The sequence below is a fragment of the Mus caroli genome, chromosome 5 (genome assembly GCF_900094665.2).
Source record: "Mus caroli chromosome 5, CAROLI_EIJ_v1.1, whole genome shotgun sequence".
In the NCBI taxonomy this organism is placed as follows: domain Eukaryota; kingdom Metazoa; phylum Chordata; class Mammalia; order Rodentia; family Muridae; genus Mus; species Mus caroli.
The window spans coordinates 68,976,852-68,993,549 of record NC_034574.1 but is presented as its reverse complement, the minus strand read 5'-3'; positions in this window follow the sequence as shown (position 1 = coordinate 68,993,549).

The window sequence follows — 16,698 nt, the reverse complement described above, 5'->3', positions numbered from 1 at the left end:
GTGTTAACTCACCAATAACATTTAACACTTCTTGAGCCTGGCATAACTGGCCTCTGCTTTTCATCTAACACCTAATATTCCAGGAGAAAGACATTAGGCAACTTGTTTAAGGTCTCAAAGACAGTACGTGCCTGAGTGACAGACTCAGCCCATGCCACATGAATTCAGTATCGTGGGTGCCTAGCAACACCCTGAGTCACTGAAATATGACAGCGCCCGTCAGAGTTCTGGCTACACTCAGCAACTAGACTCTGTGTCCACAGACCACTCTTTAAACATCCACATCTTCCCAATAGGAGAGACCCCCATGCCAGACCTATTTTTGATCGCTGCCTAGGAGTTTAAACTCTAGGGTCATGACCCACCCCAAACCCCAGCCAGCTCTCATATTTGCTATGGTTTTTCTTTCTTCTTTGGGGAAGCGATTGGATTTAATGAAGAGCCTGGAAGAACTAGACTGATTTGAAAATCCTCTAAAAGCTTGCAATTTAGGGTATTACACGGAACTGGAAAAAAGGTAGTTTTAAATGTGTGTGTGTGTCCTAAGGGCCACTCTTTCGTTTTCTCTTTTTTTCCTTTTCTTTCCGGGGGGGGGGGGGGACACACACACACACAGAGAGAGAGAGAGAGAGAGAGAGAGAGAGAGAGAGGTATGTATGGGGAAAGCAGCTTCCATGAAGACAGTTACTCCTTGATTCTTCCAGAGCAGTAGGCCAGACCTGAGCCCCATGTCTGATAGAACATGGGGCAAGAGGTGGGGGCGGTCTGTGACCCACCTAGAAGATTGTCAGATTTGAATAGGCTCATGGAATTCAGCTTAAGAGAGAGAGAGCCATTACAAAGCCGGTCAAGACAGAGGCCTTGCCCCTGACACTTAGGGTGGAAGGCGGGCAGGCCTCTGAGCAGGAAGTGCCCTGATGTGCTGACAGTGAGGAAGCAGGCCATGGGTTTGTTTGTTTTCTCATAAAGTGCTGATGAACAAATGAAGGGGTGCATTAAGGAGCTCTGACAACAAGCTGTGAGGAGAGATTGGGGTTTATCAGCCTTTTAGCCAGGTTTCCTCTGGAAAGAATGCTTACACACGCAGGTTCTGTCTGCACGTCCACTCCCACCCTGGCGCCCCTCCCTGCTTGCGCCCTTTGATAACTTCGAACGCCTCAAAAACTAAGTCAGCCCTTTGTGGCTGATGGGCACGTGCTTGGGGTCATAGGTTCCTAGATTGTAGAAACAAATAAAAGAGAGATAAGGCCTATTTCCACAGAGCAAACAGCCCCCTTCTGGATTTTTGCTTTTGTTTTGTTTTTTTTTCTGCTTGTGGCCAGGAATCCTAAATTAATTTCTGTCCTCTTTTAAAGAGATGGATTAAAAAACAAAAGAAAAGAAAACAAAAAATAAACTAAAATCAGGACGTGGGGCAGGGTTCCTTTTGGGAGTCATACCGGATAGTGGTATGGCCAGATCTAAGACTCCCCTACCTGACACAAACCTGGAAAACCTTTACAATATGAGGAGGAAAACATTACCTGCAGCCATGACTGGCGTGCCATTTAGAAGACCATCAGCCTTTGAGAATATGTGTTAAAGGGCATGAGTTTTACATCCACCGTGGAGTTGGCATAAGACAATGACCTAAGTGGTCTGATTAGACCTTAGTGGCAGCAGATGCAGTTTTCTCTCTTTGCAGACACACCAGTCTTGAAGGTTGTTCCATTTTCTCCTGAGTTCAAAGGAGTCTGTCTCTCAAGAGCTAGAAGCAGTGTCCTCAGGCATAAGGAGGTATCTAGGAGTCAAGGAAAATCAACCTTGACCAGGGTGCCCCACATTGAGGCTTTCAAGGGTTTTATAGAGGGACATTTTAGTCACTGAGATTTTGAATAACTCCAAGGAGTAAGAAGAGACAACATGTGGTTCAAAATGGGTTTGATCCAATTCTTAGGGCTTTTCCAGGTATTTTAAAATATACATACATTCCTTACAATACATGAACACACAACGGGAATAGTACCATAGATTTTTTCTTTTGAAAAGAGATTCGATTATATATTGGAAGGAGATTAAATATTTGACTTGAAACTTAGTGCCCAGAAATAAAGCTTAACATAGATTTGTTTCTTTCTTACCTAAGGGTATTCCAACAGATCTTGTATCTGACGACTAAAACATTTGCCAGCCATGGGTATGGCCTAGGGACATCTTCCTAAGATGCCGTACAGTGATGGTTGGTGGATCCCTTCCGTGACATAGATAAAGAGCCCTGTATGCCCCTGTGGAGTAGGCAGGCATGAAATGCAGCCTAAGGACAGAGAGCATGGCGAATGATCTGATGATGTTTGGAGCTTTGATTCTCCCGCATGAGTGTGGTGGGTGATGGCCATGAACTCAGTCAGATAGCTGGAGTTGAACCCCGGCCCTGGATGACTAGCCCTCAGCTTTTGAATCGACTTATACTGTCTTCCCTGCACCTCAATTTACTCGCTTGCAAGGCTCATAGGCTGCAGAGGCTTATGGGAATTAAAGCTTGGAGGCGATAAGTGCAGTGCCCAGGCAGAGTTGACCTCTAATACGTTTGCCACAGGTCCTAGTAAACACTGCTCTTGGCACACATGGATTTTACTCCACATTCTGCCTTCATTCGGCTTTCATATTTGTTGCACCACAGGATGATGCAATGTTCCTTTAAGACTAAAACCCTCCGACCTTCCAACATGTAACACACACGTACTTGAAACAAAAAGCTGAGTTTATTATTGAAGCCCAAGTGTCACTTTGATGACTCCGGTAATGCCAATGGCCTAGACAGCTTAGTGCTTTTATGTGACCTGCCAACAATTAGAAACACATACGGTTTATAAAAATACTGTACAGGAAGGCCTCAGACCGGAGATACTGTGTAAACTAGAGGCATTAATGTTTAAAAAAATTTTTTTTGTATCTAAAAAGAAGAAAAATGTGATTTTAGTGAAAGACTTTTGTTTTGTGTGTGTGGTTTTCTCAAGGTTAACATTGTAATTCTGATTGGTAGATACCATGGCTTTCTTTTGAAATTTCCACAGTGTCTTTAATCTTTTCTTCACGTGGAATTATTTCCAAAGACTAAGAATGAAGCTGGACTGGTGGCACACACCTTTAACCCCAGCACTAGTCAGACAAAGGCAGGTTGATTCTGTGAGCCTGAGAGCAGCCTGGTCTATACAGTGAGATTCTGGCAATGGAAACCAACCAACTAGCCATCCAAACCTAAACCACACAGACTACACCAGGAAGACTGACAATGAATGAAACCACATATAACTTCTGGGTCTGAAAACACCAGAAAATTTGGTTTTGCTATATAAGCAGGGACACAGACACACAGACACACACACACACACACACACACACACACACACACACACACAGAGACAGAGAGAGAGAGAGAGACAGAGACAGAGACAGAGACAGAGAGACAGAGAGAGAGAGACAGAGAGAGACAGAGAGACCAGTTAAGGGATGATTGAGCTAAAGGCAGAGCGCTGCCTCTCTCTAGCAGGTGCAATTGGTTCTGAACAACTGGGCTTCGACATCCAAAGATTCAATTAAAGGCTGAAAACATTTATTTTTAAAAATTAAAATTAATTAATTAATTTTTGTACACTCCACATTTTATCCACCCCCACCCCCGCTGTCCACCCTCCAACTGCTCCACATCCCATACCTCCTCCCCATCCCACCCCATCTTCATGGATGGCCCCACCCTCCACCCAACCTGACCTCTAAACTCCCTGGGGGCCTCCAGTCTCTTGAGGGTTAGGTGCATCATCTCTGAATGAACACTGACCCGACAGTCCTCTGCTGTATGTGTGTTGGGGCCTCATATCAGCTGGTGTATGCTGCCTGGATGGTAGTCCAGTGTTTGAGAGGAAACATTTCTTAAAAACAACAACAACAACAACAAAACCCATTTGTCTCACTAATACACAGACTTTAAAATATTTTACTTTATGATTTTTTATTTACTTTATTATTTATTTACTTTATTATATTTTCAATTTTTGTTTTGAGACAGGACTTTCTAGGTAACCTAGGCTGACATCAAGTGCTTGTTCCTGCCCCAGCCTTCCTGTCCTGGCCTCCATAGCCCTGCCTCCCTAACCCAGCCTGTGGCTGGGGTTACATGTGTACATCACCATACCTAGTTTTCATACACTGTTTTCCTTGTCATCCTTCCCTAAACAATACAGTTCTAGCAGCCACTTACGGAGCATTTCCACTGCAGCAGGTGTCTTGAGTAATCTCACTGCATTGTAGTATGGATGTAAACGCTCCACTATCCTAAAAGTGGGACTTGAGTATCCCAGGAAGTGTAAGCACTTTGAGGAAATTGTATCTAAAGGGTCCCTAAGCAATGTCCCAGGACACCAAGGGACAACCGTACTGTGCTCTGTGACAGGCCTCGTTACATTAAATTAAATTGTATAGCTAGCATACAAAGCAATGGGTCTCATTGTGACTTCCCATACACATAGATAATCATACATTGTTCTTAATAATCTCCCCACGCTGTCTTTCCCTATCCCACCCACGGCCATCTCTCTGGTCCCCTTCCCCGACTCCTGCTTTCCTGTCACACGTACGCCATTACACTTTCTCGACCCTTCAGTAGTCAGACACATCAAATGGCCACTCAGCCTCCCTCTCTGCTAATATAAGTATAGTATACTGGTTGACTTTCTCTTCTTATCCCAGGCCACAGGCTTCATTCCCTGGAGCTGCAGCTGTGAATCGTCACAAGCAGTGGGTGGGGTGTGGATTAGCAGTGGGATTTAAAACAACAGCAATGTATTCTCCTACAGTTCTATAGGCCCCAAATCTTACATTGAGGGATTCAAGGCCATTTTCCTTCTGGAAGCTTGAGGGAGAAAAATAATTTCTTGTGCCTTCTTAGCTCCTCTTGGTTTCCAGTGTTCCTTGGCTTATAGGTCCATTGCCTGTCGCTTCTTCGAATGTCACCATCTTACCTGTGTAGGTATTGGTGCTGAGTCTCCCTCCCCTTTCTCATATAAAGACGCCAGTTGTCAGATTTATGCCCTATGCTCATTCAGTAGGTCTCATCTAAACTACTAACATCTTCAAAGACGTTATTGACAAGTCAGGCTATATAACATTCTGAGTATCTGGATTGATGTGAGGTTGGAAGGACACTATGCAGTTGTTATCCCTGGGAAGTTTTTTTTTTTTTTTTTTTTTTTAACTTGGGTGCAAAATCACTCCAGAGAGAGAGAGCATAGGGTGGCCTTTTCAGGATCCTGTGGCTACGTGCAGTCAAAGCCTAGAGGCTTCTTACTTTAATTCTGGGCTATCTCTGAAATCAGGTACTCATTGTCTCAAATTACAATAACATGCCAGTTCTGAATCCACACACCTTTTGAAATTTTAATGGCCCACAAGAAAAACCTACACTTTCAGAAGGAGGAGCTATATGAGTCCACCGGAGGCCCCTGGAAGCTTATGGCTGTGAACCTTTGAAGGAGTTCAAGGCAGAAACGTTCCAAGACTCATGTCTCCTTCCTTAGGAAGCCAATTATTTGTCTTCGTTGCTTCTGGGAGTGAAAAGTGACCAAATGAACAATGTTATCAGGGGTCACATTCACACTCACAGTAGGCATGGGGAGGCCCCAGCTGGTCCCACGTTGATTGACCACAACTTCGAGGACGCTTGATGTCCCAACAGGCATGCACCACAAGTCTCACGTTCACATCACAGCCCTGTTGAACAGGAGGAAGAACCACACGTACATAGGCTAGCTGTCTGTCTGAGCATGCTTTCAAGTCAAACGCAAATTCTTTATTTGTCTCTGGGCTCTAGTCTTGCTGGTCTTTTTAAGCATTCCTAAAAGAAAATAAACTCAATTAGCCTCAGCCTTTCTAATGACTGCCCCGTCTGGGTCAAAATTCCCCAGCCTCCAAACTATGAAGTTGGCCTCCTTTGTGTCACATATATTTTTTTCATAGAGGTTCCTAACCACCCCAGAGTCCATGTTTCCTTGTTTGAGTCTCATTATGGAAATTCCAATCTGATTGATAGCTGTTATTATTTTATCTGATTGTTTAATTATCTACCCATCTCATTCTGTACTTAGAATACAAGCTCTGTGATAGATGAGCTGTTTTGTTCACCACTAGGTCCCCAGCAGGAAAACATCATCTAGCATAGGGAGGCTCACACTTAGTATTTACTACCTGCTGAACAGTCAGGTGAATAGGTGGGCAAATTGATGGTTTGTTTTGTTTTGTTTTGTTTTGTTTTCATTTCCTCAAGTAGAGCTTCCCTGACCTCTCAGATAGCTCTAGTAAAGGAATATACTTTCCTTTTGTTTACCACAGTTATAATTTTACACTTGTTTGGTTTTCACAAGAGCATCAATTTTCTCACCAGATTAAAAGTTCTATGAAGATAGCAACCACTTGCCAGTAGGTTTCTTCTATCACGAGTAGCCCTATAAACTATTTGTAGAATGTCAGTGAAGCCTATTGGCGCCTAACCGGTATACCATGAACTTCAGGTACAGAATTTCTATTCCACAGTGACGAAGGGTAAGGAGTTGGAAGAGCAGGGAGGAACAGGGAACCCCATCCCAGGGCAGAGAAGAGCAATCCCAGGATGTAGGCACATGAGTGGGCTTGGGTTTTGGGAATTGCTTGAGGTATTGTCATTAGCATCAGGGCTCAGATCACAACTAGTCCAAGAGCAAGATTCTTTGATGCTTAGTGAAAGAGCTAAGCATTACTTTTAATGGCGTCCTTTCCACCTGTGCACTTGGTTAAAAACCCCATAAGCAGCTGTGTCTGTGGTTCCATAGCCCGGGGAATTCCATTTCCTATTCCTCAATTCGAACCCTATTGTTTTGATCTGGTTTCCCTGGCTCCTTCTTGTTTCTCTGAGTTTGGATTTCCCCCCATGCCTATTCCCTCTGAGCTGGTAACTATCTTGCCTGTCTTGCCTCACTTTAACAGTATGCTTTGCAGCCCTTGATTGTTCTGACTCCACTTGTGCCTTGTACCTACCTCAGGCCCTGGTGATTTCCCCAGGCTGGGAGTAGCCTGTGGCCTGGCCTCCTGCTTGCCTGGAAAAGAAACTGAACACTGAGTTCACCTGAATGAAACTCCTAGAGTCTCTTTAGAGTTTGGTAAGGATTGACTTTAGGATGCGTCTGGGACTATAGAATACATACCATGTTCTCTTCCTGTGCTCATGGCAGACATCACTAATCGATCACAGCCCCCATCCTGCCGAGTCTAGCTTCACATTTCCCAAAAGATAGCTCCGAGTAAGCAAATTTTTGGACTATACCCGTGAGGACTATGAGTGTGAGTGTGTGTGTGTGTGTGTGTGTGTGTGTGTGTGTGTGTGTGTGCATCTGTGGACTAGGAAGAAAAACTAACCAAAGGTGCAAGTTATGGACAGATGAGGTTAGCAGAAGGTGGGGCAAGGTTGAGAACGTCAGATGTTCAATTAATATATTTGGCAAGTTTAGTTACTTCATATCAAGTGTGAGATTTGAAATATTAAAATACCTAAGAAAAATAATTGAGAAGGGAGATATTATTTAAAATAAGCCTCAGGGATAAGTGGGAGAACATATGCTGCTAATTAGCTAGTTATTCCTGTGGATAACCACTGTTTCATCTTGAGCCAGAACAGAAACGAGGTGTTTATGAGCTGATATGTTCAAAGGCACTTCATCCACAATGAAATCTTCAACACCCGAGGAATTTAGAGCTGGTTGAAACTGTACTGGTGGGGAGTCCTCAGGTGCAGCAGACAAGAGAAGAGCCTGGCCTCTAGCCTGGGTGTGCTCTTCAGTGTTCTCTAACACCAGCTGCCAAAGGAACGGAATTCTCACATAAATTCACCGCTCACTGTAATATATAATTGCACCTGCAATTAGGCTTATCTCAGGGCTGATAGGAGGATTGGCTGGTGGTGTTATCACATTCTTCAATAAAATAGCTTTTAAATGCAGCATTTTATAAATTATTATTGAGTTTCTTGCTTGAAGCCAGATCTCCAACGTGCTCATGGTGCCTCTGTGCTTGAACACATGACCTCGTGGACAATTGTTGGCTTTCAACCCTATCCTCCATTCCCTATTGTCTTTGTAGTAGCCTGAGAATTTTCTATGAGGAAATGTCTCTCCTCCACTTTTGATTCATGCTCAGGAGACACCATGCTATCTTGGATCAGCTGCTCAGAGCATCGTATGCCTAAGTCATGGGTGGTAGGTGGGTTTAATTCCTACTCTTGTGCTCTCCTTCCTTCCTTCCTTCCTTCCTTCCTTCCTTCCTTCCTTCCTTCCTTCCTTCCTTCCTTCCCTCCCTCCCTCTCTCCCTCCTGTTCCTTCTTTCTTCCTTCCCATTTTCCTTCTCTTCCTCCCTCCATACTTCCAATCCCCTCTCTCTTCCCGTAGATCGTCTCCTTTTATTTTTATTTATTTTTAATTTTTTAAAATATTTTTATTAGGTATTTTTCTCATTTACATTTCCAATGCTATCCCAAAAGTCCCCCATACCCTCCCCCTCCTTCATCAGAAAGAAAGCATATGTAGATTTCTGCTGGCATTGTTGAGGTCACTGGAGTGGTTGACAATTATCTTGATGCTATCAGGAAAGCATGACTGAAAATGGACCAAAACCGAAGAAAAGTAGGCTGAAATTTTGTGGGATATTAAGGCCCAACATCTCACCAATTGATCTAGATGTGAAGTCAGTCATTTATGGACTTCAGACCCATGAACTCCCAAACTTGTGTCTCGATGAAGTTTTTTGAATGAGATGTTGTCATTTGTAGCTGAGGGAATCCTGCTGGAAACTGTTCATCATGTCATGAAGAGGTGAAGGTGCTCTTAATCTCTCTAGTCCAGAAATAGAGAATTAAATCAAAAAGGAAGCCATTGGTGTTTTAGGATTGTTTTGATGGTCCAGCTTCACTGCCAATTTGACTGGATTTGAAATCACGGAGGAGACATCCCTCTGGGTATGTCTGTGATAGTGTTTCCAGAGATGTTTAACTGTGGAGGGAAGACCTGCTTGCTCTGCACTACCCCATGGACTGAGTTCCTGGGTAGAATGAATGGGGAAATGGTGACAGCACGAGTGTCTCTCTGTGTGTTTGGGCTGCTGGATCAGCATGACCAGCTGCTCCATGCTCGGGTCGCTGTGACTTTCCTGCTGCTTTTGAAAGTGTCCCCTCAAACCGGGAGCCACAATAAACCCTTCTTTGGGTTGTTTGTTTTGGGCATTTTGTTCAGCAATGAGAAAAACAACTAATGCTTTATTTCCCCCCACCCCGCCTCCCCGCACCCCCCAGGGACTTTTACTGTACTGTATCGTTCAAGATCTGTGACCAGGTCTACGGCTGCCAGGGTTGCAGTTTTCCTGATAAGGAGTGGATGCTTAGCATTTCTATCCATAGTTTTGTTAGCCCGTTAGAAAAAACAACCATCCAACACTTTACTTTTTGTTACCTGAAGTTGAAAGAAAAAAAAAAAAGAGGGATGTGTTATTATTCAAGACACTGCATGACTGGCTTTTTAAAGTCTCAGCTTATTCCATTTTAGACCATCAATGGAGCAGTGACATCATTTGATGTGTCTTTGGCACTGAATCAAACTAGCTTCCCCATTGACAAGATTATCTCAAAAATCTCTCAAATGGTTTTGCCTCTTCCCTCCCCTCCTTAAGTTATTACGTGCCTTCTCAGCTGGAAAATGACCTGTTGAAAAGCCTACAGTGTAGATTCCACCACCACCCACGGACTTTCAGTGATGTCCATTGTTTTCTGGACAATTTGAGCTCCTTGGTTCCTGTGCAAGAAGATTTGAGGGCTGCGTGTGCATGCTCGCTTGCATGCATGAGTGTGTGTATGTGTGTGTTTTGTTTTGTAAACGGTTTTCATTATTCATGTACTTGTCCATCAGCCAAGCTAAACTATCTCCAGGCTCATGCTGCTGTCTTCTTTAAACGCCCTTTCCCTCATCTTTGCCTGTCAAACCCTCAAAGACAAACAGTCCATGTGCCTTCTCGTGGATGAAGCCATCTCCACTCCCCCAGACAGGAAGACCTCTCTTTTCATGTACATCAAACAGGGACTGCATAAATCTTAGAGAATTTATCTTCCTTGTTGTCTCCTACAGTTATTTTTATAGACGACTGTTTCCCTTAATGAGAGAGAATACAAACCTAAATATATAATTATAATGCTGGAAGATGTCGGCGGAAATTTTAGTCAAACTATTGAAGAGGCCTATGCCTCCTGCCTCCTTGCTTGGTGGCTCTTGGCCCTGCCTTTTCCTGGGCTTGAGTGTCAGCACCTGTCTCAGCTGAGGACTCTGATTGTCCCTATAGGGTCCTGATTCTCCCTGAGCCTAATCCTGCAAGTTGCACGGCTGAGGTTTTTGAAAATGTGCTTCTGTTTTTCCTCTGTGCTGAAGAGAAAGACAGGCAAGGGGTTGGTAAACACGACCCAGAGAGCTCCCGAAATGGGCAGTGGAGACTTTGAGCATTAGTTTTATTATGTATCTTTCTTTCTGACATCAGCTGTGGCTCTACTTTCCAGGCAAATTTGGAGGAAGCAGGAGTGGCCACTCCCCCAAAACGATGGAGCCCCAGGGCTGTCTTAGAGAATACCCCCCCCTTTCCTTGAGAATTTAACCGCTTATGCTCAAAATTCTGCCATCTCAAGCAGGACTAACTTTTCACACTCTATTTAGGTACATGAGGCTAGCACCAGCTGGGCATTCTCTGCCATTCAGAGCTTCGTATGATCTTACTTTCACTTGGCACTGTCCATGATGTCTCTTACTTCATGCCAAGTTCAAGATGATCAGAATCAGTCCTTTTTAAATATCCCAGGACACAATGAGAGAGACAAAGGCATTTCCTGCCTTCAAACTTCTCCATCTTCTTGTCGCTCAGGATTGTAACCTGAGTATGCTAGGTATGCTAGATGGCTTGAAAATTGACTCCCACTGATGACTTTGAAGGCACGGCTCAGCATAGCTGGGATCCAAGCTTCTTGGCTTGCTGAGAGTCACCAGAGGACAACTTCACTCCAGAGCCAAGCACAGAGTTGTCCTCCAGGTGGAAGGTTCCATGACCTGTAGCCCTCACAGGAATGTCTGCTGGGCTGTGCTCCCTGTGACCCACTCACCCTGGTCTCTTCAAAGGATGCCACCACTTCTTTGAAGCTTCATTTGTGTCCAGTCCCTGTGGATGCTGGTGTTTCTCATGGGTATCATTCCTCGGTGTGGGGCACTGAGATCTTGACTTCTTCTGGTAAGCTCTGAGCCCTGTGCATAGAACACTGTGGTCTGAAAGTCATTACTGACTGGCCATTGTGCAAAGGCTTGTTAAGCACCTTCATAGGGTGGGAATCGATCAAGTGGAGTCGAGGGACTGTAGTACAAGGTAGAAGCGAAAGCAAGGGAAGCAGCTTCCTTCATTAACCCTCGAGATGGCTGTTCTTGGTCATCTACTGGATTACATCTAGAATCAACTAAAACCCAAGAGGCAGGGTATATCCATGATGGATTGTTTTCTTAACTAGATTGTTTGAAGTGGGAAGATCTGCTTCTAATCCAGATCTTTTGAGGTGTTAAGAACCACCTTTCATCTGGGCCACACCTTCTGCTGACAACCTAAAGGGCATAGAAGAAGGAAGCTGGCTCTTTGCCTGCTTGCTCTTCCTGGCATGTCCATTCCTTCACTGGTATTACAGCCTTGTTCTTTGGGAGTCTGGTACATATTCTGGCATATTCTGAAGACCAGTGGATACTTCTTGCCTTGTGAACTGAACAACTACTGGATTCTTGGACGTCTCTTTGGTAGACAGCCAATGTTGGACTAGCTGGACCATGGCCTGTAAGCTATTCTAATAAATCCCATATTGAGAGGACTGAGTTAGCCAGAGCTGACTCCATGACAGGCTGAAAACTGGCAGTTTGGGCGACTAGGCCTAAGTTTCTGTTTCCCAGAAATGAGAACCCAGATCCAGGAACCCGTGGTCAATCAACCACAACTGCAGGCAGTCGATCTAAGGATCCCTTGCCACCCTGGAAAGTCCCCAGAGCCCTAACCAATCATAAAGGTACCCACACCCCTGGAGATAAAGCCAATCAAGGGAGGGGGAAGGCAAAAGTCACCCACTCCTGCCCTAACAGGCTTTACATTGACCCTGTGAAGCACATACTTGTGTCTCTCTTCCTGAATGGGGATACCCCTGAATGCAGGAAATTCCCCTGATATATATATATATATATATATATATATATATATATATATATATATATATATATATCAGGGGAAAAAATATATATATATATTTTTTTTGCTTTTGCATACTATTTGAGTTTGGTGTATCATTCTCTGGTTGATTCTTGGACTCTAACCATATATGTGTTCATTCATTCTGTTCTTCTAGAGAACCATGACCAATACAACCCTTTAAAGGAACCCAGTTGTAAGGATAAGCTATCTATCGTTATCCCCAGGGGAGACATTTTTTCTGACTTTGGGTAAAGTGTTCATTGATTGTTAAAGCTCACTCACTTGCTCTCTTAGCTCTGCAGGGGCTGAGACAACTTTCCAAACGTATACACTTCTTGCATCTCAGGCCATTGGTTAAACTGCTGGTGGCTCACACATCTTTCTTGTTGATCTCCTGCTGTATGTAAGATCCTGCATTCAGCACTGTGACAGACACATTCTTTAAAGAAGACTTATTTGTATTTTATGTGTCTGAATATCTTGCCTACATGTGTACTATGTGCATATGGTGCCCTTGAAGGCCAGAAAGGGAATCAGATGCCCTGGAACCGGAGTCATGGACTGCTGTGGGACACCATGTGGTGATGGGAACCAAGCCAGGGTCTTCCAGAAGAGCAGCCAGTGCTCCTAACCACTGAGCCCAGGAACAAATTATTATTATTTTTGAAAGATTTATTTATTTTTACACAGGTTATACTGTCACTATCTCTAGACACAGCAGAAGACAGTATCACATGACTATTACAGATGGTTGTGAGCCACCATGCGGTTGCTGGGAATTGAACTCAGGACCTCTGGAAGAGCAGTCAGTGCTCTTAACCACTGATCCATCTCTCCAGCCACCCCTCCCCCCCCCCCCCCCCCCCCCCAGGAAGAAATTCTTGACCTTACTTTCAGGGAACTTAGAATAGCCGCAACCACAGAAATGTGCTTGGAAACAATGAGCCATTGCAAATGTGCAGGGAAATAGGAAGTTGTTAGATGTGTAAAAAGGATAATTAATTCCCTTTGAGAATCTCCACAGTGCTCTTTAGAAGATAAAAGTTAATTTTGCCTCAGAAGATGAATTACATTTTGATTGGGGAAAATTAGGGGAGAAGGAAACGTGAGCTTGAAGAACTAGAACGATCAGGAGACCAAGGCTTCTAGTTGCCTGGATGCTTCCACCAGAGTAAAGCAAGCTTAGAGTGGGGCTGTATACATAGATATGCGGGCTGAGGGTGACAGGAGGGTTGGTGAAGGTTCCAATACACAAGATACACAGGACTAAGTATTCAGGTCAGAGAGAGCCAGGGACATTTCTGAGAAAGGTGGTAGCCTGAACCAAGTTGTATTTTATAAATACCACCCTCAGAACCATGTAACTAGGCCAATGAGAGGTGGGGGGGTGGATCAAGACTTTTTTTTTAAATCAAAATCTGATTCACCTAAAAATTTTGTTGTTGTTGGTAAATTAAGGATTGAGTCAAGACTTTTAAGGGTCAAGAATTTGTTCTAGCCTCAGTGGTTAGGAGCACTGGCTGCCCCACTCTTTAAAACATGGTCACCTAGATTCACTATCTAGATGACAAGAGTAAGTGTGGTAAAAAGAGCTGTGATGGAAGATAAAGGGGGTGGGGAGCGGGTATCGCCTCAACAATAGAGGAATCCACCCAGCCTTTCTTCTAAACTCCCAAAAGATAGGTTCCCAGGAGCACTTCAAGTAGGGGGTGATGATTTAATTATTTTTGAAACATTCTGAGAGTGTCAAGGAAGGAAGCACTTGAACACTTGAAGTTTGTAAGGGCTGGTTTGATACACGAAGGGACCCACCTAAAGAGGTACAGTTAAGCTGGAGAGATCAAACATATCCTGATGCCATGACAACTGTGGTGAGAGCGGTAGACAATAAGAGACTCGGGAGGTTAGAGCCACAGTCCATGGCAGAAAGCCAGAAGCAGAGGAGGGTGGCTTTTGCAGAGATACTATTTGGAATTGGATAGGAGCATTTGTAGCAATGTACGCCTTCCACAGTTACATGCAAGTGACTGTGAGGTTTCTCTGTTACACACAGCCACTGTTCTAGAATGTGGAGATGAGGAACATGGTCAGAGAGAGAGAGAGAGAGAGAGAGAGAGAGAGAGAGAGAGAGAGAGACCTGAAGCATTTGCTACCCCATCTGCATTTGATTAGAAATCTCATGGTCATAGTGCTTGCAGATGAGATCAAGATCATGAGAGTCAAGTGCACTTGTGGTCCTGAGTTATTGTGTGCATGCTTCTGACCGTATGCTGTCAGAGACTTGGCTGATGTTGGCTCCCATCACTGTGTGACGTTTATTTTCCTCATCTGGAGTAGAGGGGTAGTAATTCCAGATGTGAAAGGCATCCAGCCCAGGGTCTCTGGTATTTAATGATTTGGTCCTCTTCTCTCTGTGTGTTGGATTTAATTCTTCTTCATCAGAACATCGCCTTCCTTTTTGAAAGCTCCACAATACATTTTCTTCCTTGGCCCTACTTGCTCTCCCCCTCTGATGATCTCTTTCTTCTCTTCCTCCCTTGCTTCATTTCCTGTCCTGCCTTGTCTCTGCTCTGTGATACTATCTGTCACCTTTCCCTTTGGTAGGACACTGAGGCTTCTTCCACGTAGCTCTTGTGTTACAATGAAATCTCTGTGTTCCTCATTTCTGTAAATGGCAACTTAATGTTTCACTTTCATCTGGAGAAGGGAAGTGGTACCTTTCACTAGGCTTGTCATCGCTTGTCCTGTAGGGAGAGGAGGCTGAGGGTATGAGATGCACTTCAGTGTCTGCAGAAAAACCTCACCATGGTCAATTTTATGGATAGGTTGATTTGTATTGAGTATCATCACACATTCCTATTGGAGACAATTGACCGGGCCAGCTTTCTGCATGGCTTCCTCGGCAACCCTTCTGTGCTGTGCTCACAGTACAGTAAACAGAGCTACTCAGCTCAATTTCTGAATAGTCGTTCCGAGCAAAGCTCAGATCTGAGATAGGTTTTGGAAGCTGATTCCAGTGAAGATGTCTCATTCTGCCTTCCAAGAGCACAGCCTTCCACGAGCACAGTGCTCTTGCCTTGAAGGGGAAGGGCGGGGGGGGGGGGCGTCTCCAGGATTTAAAGTGAATCTCTAAAAACAATCGTTTATTCCAGTTGTTCTATACAGCGGACAGAGGTCTTCATTTATTCATCAATAACATGTGCTGTGGTTTGAATATGTCTGTGAAATAAATGCATGTGTTAGGAGATGAACCCCTGACTGTGATTTTAGACAGTGGGACCTAACGAGAGGGATTAGATCATGAGGGCTTTGTCCTTTAGGGTGGACACATGCCATTGTCTTGGGAGTGGGTCAGCTAAGGAGATGGTAGATTGCTTGCAAAAATGAATTTGGCCCCTTGCTCTTTTGAGTTGTCTTTCCATTTGAATTTTTGCCATGAGATGACATAACAAAGACCTCACCAGATGTGACCCCACAACCTTGGACTTCTTCTGAAGTATAAGAATCAGATTTTTATGGGCTAGGAGAATTGAACTCAGAGAGGTTGATGCGTCCATGAAAGTCCACACCAAGTCTATGTGACTTTTGTGTCTCCTCTCATTTTTGAGCATCCACTATGTGCTATCCAGCTTAGGTATGGTTGTGTTTAAATTACATAGGAGAAAGTAGACTAGACTACACTTAGCAGATTAATAAATAAGATTATTCATTCATTTTAAAAATGGCTTTACATTTTTAAAACTTTTATTTTGTATGCATCAGCATTTTGCTTGCATGCTTGTGTGTGCACTGTGAATGTCCCTGGTGTCCACAGAGGTCGGAGAAGGAGGTGCTTGGATCCTGTGGAATGGGATCTGACGATGGTTTTGAACTACCACATCAGTGCTGGGAACCAAACCTGGGTCCTCTGCAAGAGCAACAAGTGTTCTTAACCACTGAGCCATCTCTCCAACCCCATATTCATCCATTTCAAAAATGAAGCCATGAGAGTTGGGTTGAGAAAAAAAATGAAAGCCCTGGAATTATGGCTTGAACACTGAAGGGAATCAGCAGAATCAACAGAAATGAAAGACAGAATTAGAGCACATGAGAGACCGGAGGCAGATTACAGACGGACATGGAGGCCAAGCAAAGGAGTAGAGTTTTCATTTGGGAAAACCATTAACCCAGAGTTTTTTAATTTTTATTTTTCAACTTAATCTCTATAAAAATTTTATACTTTTAGACTGTTTTGTTTATTTGTCCTTTGAAATGGTGTCTCAAAAAAAAAGTCCAGGCTGGTCTATGTAGATGAAAATGGTCAGGATCAGCGCCGGGGTAGCGGGAGCGCAGGGTTGCCTGACACCCGCCAGCTACCCACGACCCCCGCCGCAGGATTTTGGGACTGCTGGTGAG